Here is an 11,540-nt window from a genome sequence, read left to right as displayed (position 1 = left end):
ATTTTTTTTAATCTTTTTTAAAGATTTTATTTACTTGTTTGACAGAGAGAGATCACAAGTAGGCACAGAGACAGGCAGAGAGAGAGGAAGAAGCAGGCTCCCTGCTGAGCAGAGAGCCTGATGCGGGGCTCCATCCCAGGACCCTGAGATCATGACCTGAGCCAAAGGCAGAGCTACCAACTGAGCCACCTAAGTGCCCAGTCATGGTGTATACTCTTTTAATATATTGTTGAATTTGATTTGTGAATATATATTTTTAAAAGATTCTATTTATTTGAGAGAGAGAGAGAAAGAGAGATATTGAGAGAATGAGTGGGAGGAGGGGCAGAGGGAGAAGCAGACTCCCTGGGGAGCAGGGACCCCAATGCAGGACGCCATCCCAGGACCCTAGGATCATGACCTGAGCTGAAGGTAGATGCTTAACTGACTGAGCCACCCAGGTGCCTCCGCTTTGTGAATAGGTTGTTGAAGATTATTGTATCTATGTTCAGCAGGGATATTGGCCTGTAGTTTTCATAAAATGTTTGGAAATGTTCCTTCCTTTTTTAATTTTTGAAAAGTTTAAGAAGGACTGGTTGTTATCCTTTAAATGCTTGATAAAATTCACCATTGAATCGTCTAATCCTGCATTTTTGTTTGTTGAGAGGCTTTTGACTACTGATTCAATCTCTAGTAATCAGTTTATTCTGATTCTGTATTTCTTCATGATTCAGTCTTGGTGTTTGTATGTTTCTAGAAATTGATCCGTTCTTCTAAGGTGTCTAATTTGTTGGCCTATAATTGTTCGTAGTACGCTCTGTGATCCTTTGCATTTCTGTGACATCAGTTGTAATGTCTTCTCTTTCATTTATGATTTTGAATCCCCTTATCTTTTTTTCTTGGTGAGCCTTGATAAAGGTTTGTCAGTTTTGGTTATCTTTTTTTTTTTTTTTTAAGATTTTATTTATTTATTTGTCAGAGCAAGAGCATGGAGAGCTACAGGCAGAGCTGGCAGAGGAAGAAGCAGGCTCCTGGCTGAGCAAGAGCCCAATGTGGGGCTCCATCCCAGCACTCTGGGATCATGACCTGAGCTGAAGGCAGATGCTTAACCCACTGAGCCACCCAGGCGTCCCTTTTTTATCTTTTTTTTTTTTTTAAAGATTTTATTTATTTATTTGACAGACAGCGAGAGAGGCAATATAAGCAGGGGGAGTGGGAGAGGGAGAAGCAGGCTTCCCATCAAGCAGGGAGCCCAATATGGGGCTTGATCCCAGGAATCAGGATCATGACCCATGCCAAAGGCAGATGCTTAACAACTGAGCCACCCAGGCACCCCTCATTGATCTTTTCTATTGTCTTTTTAGTCTCTATGTTATTTATTTCTATGTTATTTAGTCTCTATGTTATATATGATATTTGTTATGTTCTTTCTTCTACTAACTTTGGCTTATTTTTTAAGATTTTATTTATTTATTTGAGAGGGAGAGAGAGAGAGCAAGAATGCAAGAGCAGGGGGAGGGAGAAGCAGACTCCTCACTGAGCAGGGAGCCTGACATGGGGCTCAATCCCAGGACCCTGGGATCATGACCTGAGCTGAAGGTAGATGCTTAACTGACTGAGCCATCCAGGTTCCCCTAACTTTGGGCTTTGCTTTGTTCTTCTTCTGGTTCCTTTAGGTATAATGTTAGATTGTTTGAGATCTGTTTTTTCCTTGATGTAGACATTAAATGTTATGAGCTTCTCTCATAGAACTGCCTTAGCTGCATCCCATAGGTTTTGGTATGCCATATTTTAATTTATATTTGCTTTAAGTATTTTTAAATTTCCCTTTTGATTTCTTCTTTGACCAATTGGTTGTTCAGTACCATGTTTCATCGCCACATATTTGTGAGTTTTCCAATTTTCTTTTTGTAATTGATTTCTACTTTCATACCATTGTGGTTAGAAAAGATGCCTGATATGCATTTCTGTGGTATCAGTTGTAATGTCTGATATAAGACTGAAATAAATTTCAGCCTTTTGAAATTTATTAAGGTTTGTTTTGTAGCCTAATATCTGATCTATTCTAGAGAATGTTCCATGTGTGAAAAGAATGTATTCTATTGGTTTAGGATGGACTGTTCTATATATATTTGTTACAGTCTCTTATATATATGTTATATATCTGTTAATTCCATTTGGTCTAACTTGTTGTTTAAAGCCATGTTTCCTTACTGATTTTATGTCTGTATGATCTCAGTGGTGTATTAAAGTCCTTTGGTATTATTGCATTGTTGTCTGTTTCTCCCTTTATTTCTGTTAACATTGCTTTATATATTTAGGCATTCCTATATTGGGTGCATAAATATTTACAAATGTTTTACCTCTTGTTGGATTGACCCCTTTATCATTATATAATGGCCTTCTTTGTTTCTGATTGTAGTCTTTGTTTTAAGTTCTACTTTGTCTGTTATATGTATAGCTACCCCAGCTTTCTTTTGGTTCTCATTTGCATGGAATATATTTTTCTGTCTTTTCATTTTCAGTCTGTGTGTGTCCTTACATCTGAAGTGAGTATCTTGTAGGCAGTATAGAGATGGTCTTGTTATTGTTTTAAAGATTTATTTATTTATTTGAGAGAGAGCACATACATTTGTGAATGAGCCAAGGGGAAGGGCAGAGGGAGAGAATTTCAAGCAGGCTCCCAACTGAGCATGGAGCCTGATCCGGGCTTGATCCCACAACCCATGAGATCATGACCTGAGCTGAAACCAGGAGTCAGATGCTCAACTGACTGAGCCACTGCAGCTGTCCTGGGTCTTGTTTTTTATCCACTCAGCCACTCTGTATCTTTTGATTAGATAATTTAAGTCAGATTCACTTAAAGTAATTTGCTAGGGATGTACTTAATGCCATTTTGCTAATTGTTTCTGGCTGTTTTGTAGTTCCTCTGTTCCTATCTTCTTCTCCTACTTTCTTTATGATTTGATTATTTTCTTTGGTGGTATGTTTAGATTCCTTTCTCTGAAGCTTACATGTAACAACTTACAAGAGTCTATTTTAAGTTGATAACCTAAATTTGAATGTATTCTAAAGCTCTGAATTTTACTCCCCCAAAATTTTGTTTTTGATGTCACATTTTATACCTTTTTATTTTGTGTATCCCTTAACTAATTGTTATAGTTATTCTTACTACTTTTGTCTATTAACCTTCATACATGCTTTAAATTGATTAATCTATCACATTTACATTAGATTTTTCTAAACTTTCTATGTATTTTTTTACCTTATTGATGAGATTTATACTTTCAAGTTTCCCTGTTACTAATTAGTGTCCATTTCTTTTTCAGCTTAAAGACGTCCCTTTAACATTTCTTGTAAGGCTGGTCTAGTGGTAATGAACTCCTTTTAGCTTTTGCTTGTCTGGAAAACTTTTTTTGTTTGTTTGTTTAAAAAACTTTTTATCCTGCTTTCAGTTATGAAGGACTTTTTTTTCTTTTGCTGGGTAGGATAGTCTTGGTTGGCAGTTGTTTTTCTTATCTTTTTTTTTTTTTTTAAAGATTTTATTTATTTGTCAGAGAGAGAGAGGGAGAGAGAGTGAGCACAGGCAGACAGAATGGTAGGCAGAGGCAGAGGGAGAAGCAGGCTCCCTGCTGAGCAAGGAGCCCGATGTGGGACTCGATCCCAGGATGCTGGGATCATGACCTGAGCCGAAGGCAGCTGCTTAACCAACTGAGCCACCCAAGCATCACTTTTTTTTTTTTTTTAAAGATTTTATTTAGGCAGTTGTTTTTCTTTCAGCACTTTGAATATACCAAGCTATCTCCTTCTGGTATACAAAGTTTTTATGGGACGTTTCTTTGCATGTAACAAGTTGTTTTTGTCATGTTGTTTTTATGATTCTCTCCTTGTCCTTTACTTTTTTTTTTTTTATACTGTTTTTATAAACATATATTTTTATCCCCAGGGGTACAGGTCTGCGAATCGCCAGGTTTACACACTTCACAGCACTCACCATAGCACATACCCTCCCCAATATCCATAACCCCACCCCCCTCTCCCAACCCTCCTCCCCCCATCAACCCTCAGTTTGTTTTGTGAGATTAAGAGTCACTTATGGTTTCTCTCCCTCCCAATCCCATCTTGTTTCATTTACTCTTCTCCTACCCCCTCAACCCCCCATGTTGCATCTCCTCTCCCTCATATCAGGGAGATCATATGATAGTTGTCTTTCTCCGATTGACTTATTTCGCTAAGCATGATACCCTCTAGTTCCATCCACGTCATCGCAAATGGCATGATTTCATTTCTTTTGATGGCTGCGTAGTATTCCATTGTGTATATATACCACATCTTCTTTATCCATTCGTCTGTTGATGGACATCTAGGTTCTTTCCATAGTTTGGCTATTGTAGACATTGCTGCTATAAACATTCGGGTGCACATGCCCCTTCGGATCACTACGTTTGTATCTTTAGGGTAAATACCCAGCAGTGCAATTGCTGGGTTATAGGGTAGTTCTATTTTCAACATTTTGAGGAACCTACATGCTGTTTTCCAGAGTGGTTGCACCAGCTTGCATTCCCACCAACGGTGTAGGAGGGTTCCCCTTTCTCCGCATCCTCGCCAGCATCTGTCATTTCCTGACTTGTTCATTTTAGCCATTCTGACTGGTGTGAGGTGATATCTCATGGTGGTTTTGATTTGTATTTCCCTGATGCCGAGTGATGTGGAGCACTTTTTCATGTGTCTGTTGGCCATCTGGATGTCTTCTTTGCAGAAATGTCTGTTCATGTCCTCTGCCCATTTCTTGATTGGATTATTTGTTCTTTGGGTGTTGAGTTTGCTAAGTTCTTTATAGATTTTGGACACTAGCCCTTTATCTGATATGTCATTTGCAAATATCTTCTCCCATTCTGTCAGTTGTCTTTTGGTTTTGTTCACTGTTTCCTTTGCTGTGCAAAAGCTTTTGATCTTGATAAAATCCCAATAGTTCATTTTTGCCCTTGCTTCCCTTGCCTTTGGTGATGTTCCTAGGAAGAAGTTGCTGTGGCTGAGGTCGAAGAGGTTGCTGCCTGTGTTCTCCTCAAGGATTTTGATGGATTCCTTTCTCACATTGAGGTCCTTCATCCATTTTGAGTCTATTTTCGTGTGTGGTGTAAGGAAATGATCCAATTTCATTTTTCTGCATATGGCTGTCCAATTTTCCCAACACCATTTATTGAAGAGGCTGTCTTTTTTCCATTGGACATTCTTTCCTGCTTTGTCGAAGATGAGTTGACCATAGAGTTGAGGGTCTATTTCTGGGCTCTCTATTCTGTTCCATTGATCTATGTGTCTGTTTTTGTGCCAGTACCATGCTGTCTTGATGATGACAGCTTTGTAATAGAGCTTGAAGTCCGGAATTGTGATGCCACCAACTTTGGCTTTCTTTTTCAATATTCCTTTGGCTATTCGAGGTCTTTTCTGGTTCCATATAAATTTTAGGATTATTTGTTCCATTTCTTTGAAAAAAATGGATGGTACTTTGATAGGAATTGCATTAAATGTGTAGATTGCTTAGGTAGCATAGACATTTTCACAATATTTATTCTTCCAATCCAGGAGCATGGAACATTTTTCCATTTCTTTGTGTCTTCCTCAATTTCTTTCATGAGTACTTTATAGTTTTCTGTGTATAGATTCTTAGTCTCTTTGGTTAGGTTTATTCCTAGGTATCTTATAGTTTTGGGTGCAATTGTAAATGGGATGGACTCCTTAATTTCTCTTTCTTCTGTCTTGTTGTTGGTGTAGAGAAATGCAACTGATTTCTGTGCATTGATTTTATATCCTGACACTTTACTGAATTCCTCTACAAGTTCTAGCAGTTTTGGAGTGGAGTCTTTTGGGTTTTCCACATAAAGTATCATATCATCTGCAAAGAGTGATAGTTCGACTTCTTCTTTGCCGATTTGGATGCCTTTAATTTCCTTTTGTTGTCTGATTGCTGAGGCTAGGACTTCTAGTACTATGTTGAATAGCAGTGGTGATAAGGGACATCCCTGTCGTGTTCCTGACCTTAGCGGAAAAGCTTTCAGTTTTTCTCCATTGAGAATGATATTTGCGGTGGGTTTTTCATAGATGGCTTTGATAGTATTGAGGTATGTGCCCTCTATCCCTACACTTTGAAGAGTTTTGATCAGGAAGGGATGCTGTACTTTGTCAAATGCTTTTTCAGCATCTATGGAGAGTATCATATGATTCTTGTTCTTTCTTTTATTAATGTGTTGTATCACATTGATTGATTTGCGGATGTTGAACCAACCTTGCAGCCCTGGAATAAATCCCACTTGGTTGTGGTGAATAATCCTTTTAATGTACTGTTGAATCCTATTGGCTAGTATTTTGGCGAGAATTTTTGCATCTGTGTTCATCAAGGATATTGGTCTGTAGTTCTCTTTTTTGATGGGATCCTTGTCTGGTTTTGGGATCAAGGTGATGCTGGCCTCATAAAATGAGTTTGGAAGTTTTCCTTCTATTTCTATTTTTTGGAACAGTTTCAGGAGAATAGGAATTAGTTCTTCTTTAAATGTTTGGTAGAATTCCCCCGGGAAGCCGTCTGGCCCTGGGCTTCTGTTTGTTTGGAGATTTTTGATGACTGTTTCAATCTCCTTACTGGTTATGGGTCTGTTGAGGCTTTCTATTTCTTCCTGGTTCAGTTGTGGTAGTTTATATGTCTCTAAGAATGCATCCATTTCTTCCAGATTGTCAAATTTGTTGGCGTAGAGTTGCTCATAGTATGTTCTTATAATTGTCTGTATTTCTTTGGTGTTCGTTGTGATCTCTCCTCTTTCATTCATGATTTTATTTATTTGGGTCCTTTCTCTTTTCTTTTTGATAAGTCTGGCCAGGGGTTTATCAATCTTATTAATTCTTTCAAAGAACCAGCTCCTAGTTTCGTTGATTTGTTCTATTGTTTTTTTGGTTTCTATTTCATTGATTTCTGCTCTGATCTTTATGATTTCTCTTCTCCTGCTGGGTTTAGGGTTTCTTTCTTGTTCTTTCTCCAGCTCCTTTAGGTGTAGGGTTAGGTTGTGTACCTGAGACCTTTCTTGTTTCTTGAGAAAGGCTTGTACCGCTATATATTTTCCTCTCAGGACTGCCTTTGTTGTGTCCCACAGATTCTGAACCGTGTTTTCATTATCATTTGTTTCCATGAATTTTTTCAATTCTTCTTTAATTTCCTGGTTGACCCATTCATTCTTTAGAAGGATGCTGTTTAGCCTCCATGTATTTGGGTTCTTTCCAAATTTCCTCTTGTGATTGAGTTCTAGCTTTAGAGCATTGTGGTCTGAAAATATGCAGGGAATGATCCCAATCTTTTGATACCGGTTGAGACTTGATTTAGGACCAAGAATGTGATCTATTCTGGAGAATGTTCCATGTGCACTAGAGAAGAATGTGTATTCTGTTGCTTTGGGATGAAATGTTCTGAATATATCTGTGATGTCCATCTGGTCCAGTGTGTCATTTAAGGCCTTGATTTCCTTGTTGATCTTTTGCTTGGATGATCTGTCCATTTCAGTGAGGGGAGTGTTAAAATCCCCTACTATTATTTTATTCTTGTCGATGTGTTTCTTTGATTTTGTTATTAATTGGTTTATATAGTTGGCTGCTCCCACGTTAGGGGCATAGATATTTAAAATTGTTAGATCTTGTTGGACAGTTCCTTTGAGTATGATATAGTGTCCTTCCTCATCTCTTATTATAGTCTTTGGCTTAAAATCTAATTGATCTGCTATAAGGATTGCCACTCCTGCTTTCTTCTGATGTCCATTAGCATGGTAAATTCTTTTCCACCCCCTCACTTTAAACCTGGAGGTGTCTTCGGGTTTAAGATGAGTTTCTTGTAGGCAACATATAGATGCGTTTTGTTTTTTTATCCATTCTGATACCCTGTGTCTTTTGATTGGGGCATTTAGCCCATTAACATTCAGGGTAAGTATTGAGAGATATGAATTTAGTGCCATTGTATTGCCTGTAAGGTGACTGTTATTGTATATTGTCTCTGTTTCTTTCTGATCTACTCCTTTTAGGGTCTCTCTTTGCTTAGAGGACCCCTTTCAATATTTCCTGTAGAGCTGGTTTGGTATTTGCAAATTCTTTCAGTTTTTGTTTGTCCTGGAAGCTTTTAATCTCTCCTTCTATTTTCAATGATAGCCTAGCTGGATATAGTATTCTTGGCTGCATGTTTTTCTCATTTAGTACTCTGAATATATCATGCCAGCTCTTTCTGGCCTGCCAGGTCTCTGTGGATAAGTCTGCTGCCAATCTAATATTTTTACCATTGTACGTTACAGACTTCTTTTCCCGGGCTGCTTTCAGGATCTTTTCTTTGTCACTAAGACTTGTCAATTTGACTATTAGGTGACGGGGTGTGGACCTATTCTTATTGATTTTGAGGGGGGTTCTCTGAACCTCCTGGATTTTGATGCTTGTTCCCTTTGCCATATTGGGGAAATTCTCTCCAATAATTCTCTCCAATATACCTTCTGCTCCCCTCTCTGTTTCCTCTTCTTCTGGAATCCCAATTATTCTAATGTTGTTTCGTCTTATGGTGTCACTTATCTCTCGAATTCTCCCCTTGTGGTCCAGTAGCTGTTTGTCCCTCTTTTGCTCAGCTTCTTTATTCTCTGTCATTTGGTCTTCTATATCGCTACTTCTTTCTTCTGCCTCATTTATCCTAGCAGTGAGAGCCTCCATTTTTGATTGCACCTCATTAATAGCTTTTTTGATTTCAACTTGGTTAGATTTTAGTTCTTTTATTTCTCCAGAAAGGGCTTTTATATCTCCCGAGAGGGTTGCTTTAATATCTTCCATGCCTTTTTCAAGCCTGGCTAGAACCTTGAGAATCGTCATTCTGAACTCTATATCTGACATATTACCAATGTCTGTATTGATTAGGTCCCTAGCCTTTGGTACTGCTTCTTGTTCTTTTTTTTGTTGTGAATTTTTCTGCCTTGTCATTTTGTCCAGATAAGAGTATATGAAGGAGCAAGTAAAATACTAAAAGGGTGGCAACAACCCCAGGAAAATATGCTTTAGCCAAATCAGAAGAGATCCCAGATTGTGAGGGGGGAGAAGGGATAAATAGGGGTTCAGAAAGAAAAAAGAAAAAAAAAAAAAGAAAGAAACCATTAAAAAAAGAAAGCTGATAGGGGCACCTGGGTGGCTCAGTGGGTTAAAGCCTCTGCCTTCGGCTTGGGTCGTGATCCCAGGGTCCTGGGATCGAGCCCCGCATCGGGGTCTCTGCTCAGCAGAGAGTCTGCTTCCTCCTATCTCTCTCTGCCTGCTTCTCTGCCTACTTGTGATCTCTGTCAAATAAATAAATAAAAAAATCTTTAAAAAAAAAAAAGAAAGCTGATAAAGAAAAAATATAAAAAGAGGAAAAACAATATATATATATATATCTTAGATAAAGTATTTAAAAAACGTTAAAGAAGAAAACAGTAAAAGTTAAAAAAAATTTAGCAGAAGAAGAGAAAAAGAAAAAAAAATTGAAAAAGAAAAAAAAATTAAATTAACTGCAAGGCTAAAAAATCATGGGGAGAAAGCCATGAGTTCCGTGCTTTGCTTTCTTCTCCTCTGGAATTCTGCCGCTCTCCTTGGTATTGAAACTGCACTCCTTGGTAGGTGAACTTGGTCCTGGCTGGGTTTCCCGTTGATCTTCTGGGGGAGGGGCCTATTGTAGTGATTCTCAAGCGTCTTTGCCCCAGGCGGAGTTGTACCGCCCTTACCCGGGGCCGGGCTGGGTGCTCCACTCAGGTTTGCTGGGTTTGCTTTCGGGAGCTTTTGTTCCCTGAGCGCTTTCCGTAGAGTCCGGAAGACGGGAATGAAGATGGCGGCCTCACGGTCTCCGGCCCGGAGGAGCCGAGAGTCTGGGGCCCCACTCTTCAGTGCGCCCTCAGAGAACAGCACCCAATGACTCCCGTCACCCTGGCCTCCGGCCGCGCTCCGAGCTGACCGAGCCTGCGACCGGTTCAAGGCAACCCCGAGCTGAGAGTCACTCCTCGGCTCTGTCTCTGTAGCCGGCTTCCCCGTTCTAATACCGGTAAGCTCTGCGACACTCAGACACCCCCGATCCTTCTGCGACCCTGCGGGACCTGAGGCTGCGCTGACCTCGCCTGGGCTTCACCCCGGTTAAGCCTCTGGAGCGATGTCCCTCAGCGGAACAGACTTTTGAAAGTCCCGATTTTGTGCTCCGTTGCTCCGCCGCTCGCCGGGAGCCGGCCCCTCCCGCTGCGGTCTATCTTCCCGTCGCTTTGGATTCACTTCTCCGCCAGTCCTACCTTTCAGATAGTGGTTCATTTTCTGTTTCTAGAATTGCTGTTCTTCTTCTCTTCAATCTCCCGTTGGATTTGTAGGTGTTTGCAATCTTTAGATAAGCTATTTAGCTGATCTCCCGCTACCCAAAGTAGTCTCAGCCTGCTACTTCTCCGCCATCTTGACTCCTCCTCCTTGTCCTTTACTTTTGACCCTTTAATTATAATGTGTCTTGGTGTGAGTCTTTTTGGGTTCATTTTATTTGGAACTCTGGGATTCCTGGTTCTGGATATTGGTTTCCTTCCCTAGATTAGGGAAGTTTCTAGATATTATTTCTTCCAGTAAATTGTCTGCCTCTTTTTGTTCTTGTTCTGGAATCCCTATTATGTGAACGTTGGTCCACCTGATGTTGTCCCATAAGTTCTTTAAGGTAGCTTCACTGTTTTTCATTCTTTTTTCTTTTTGCTACTTTGATTGGGTGAGTTCTATTGCCTTGTTTTCAAGTTTACTGAGTCTTTCTTCTGCTTTGTCTAGTCTGCTATTTAACCCCTCTACAATATTTTTCAATTCACTTCTTGTATTCTTCACCATGGTGGCTTCTGTTTGGTTCCTTCTTATATTTTCTGTACCTTTTTTGGAAGTTCTCACTGTGTTCATGCATTCTTCTCCCAAGTTCAGTGAGCATCTTTATGACCATTATTTTGAACTCTTTTTCAGGTAGATCACTTATTTTCTCCTACTCATTAAGAACTTTTTTTCTGAGATTTTATCTTGTTCTTTCATTTGGAACATAGTCCTCTGTTTCTTCATTTTCATCTCTCTCTGTTGGTTCCTATGCACTGGATAAAATAGCCACCTTTCCCAGTCCTGATGAAGTGGACTTGTATAGTAGATGAATCTTACCATTCAACCCTGCCCCAACTCTTGGTTTCTTTCAAACCTTCATGATTGTCTAAGCAGCCTATTTTATTTTAGAGACTCCTAGTAGCTGAGGGTGCATTAAGACCTATCAGTGTCCCAAAGAGTAGGGTATCGATCAGCACTCAGGTTCAGCTCAAGCAGTAGCTTCTAACTTATGCAAATATATATTGTCCTGTGTGGCCACAAGTGCAAGTCCCACTGGCCATCATAGCTAGATGCTCTACAAGTGTCCCCTGGGTGGCAGTCTATATTTAAGTGCCAGGAGAGTACACAAGTTTCCTTCTGGGAGATACCAATGACTTGGAGTGAGGCAGAGAGAAAGTGTGAACATGGCATCCACTGGGCCATCTGTTAGTGTA

The sequence above is a fragment of the Lutra lutra genome, chromosome 14 (genome assembly GCF_902655055.1).
Source record: "Lutra lutra chromosome 14, mLutLut1.2, whole genome shotgun sequence".
Classification (NCBI taxonomy): domain Eukaryota; kingdom Metazoa; phylum Chordata; class Mammalia; order Carnivora; family Mustelidae; genus Lutra; species Lutra lutra.
Note: the sequence above shows the minus strand (reverse complement) of the source record.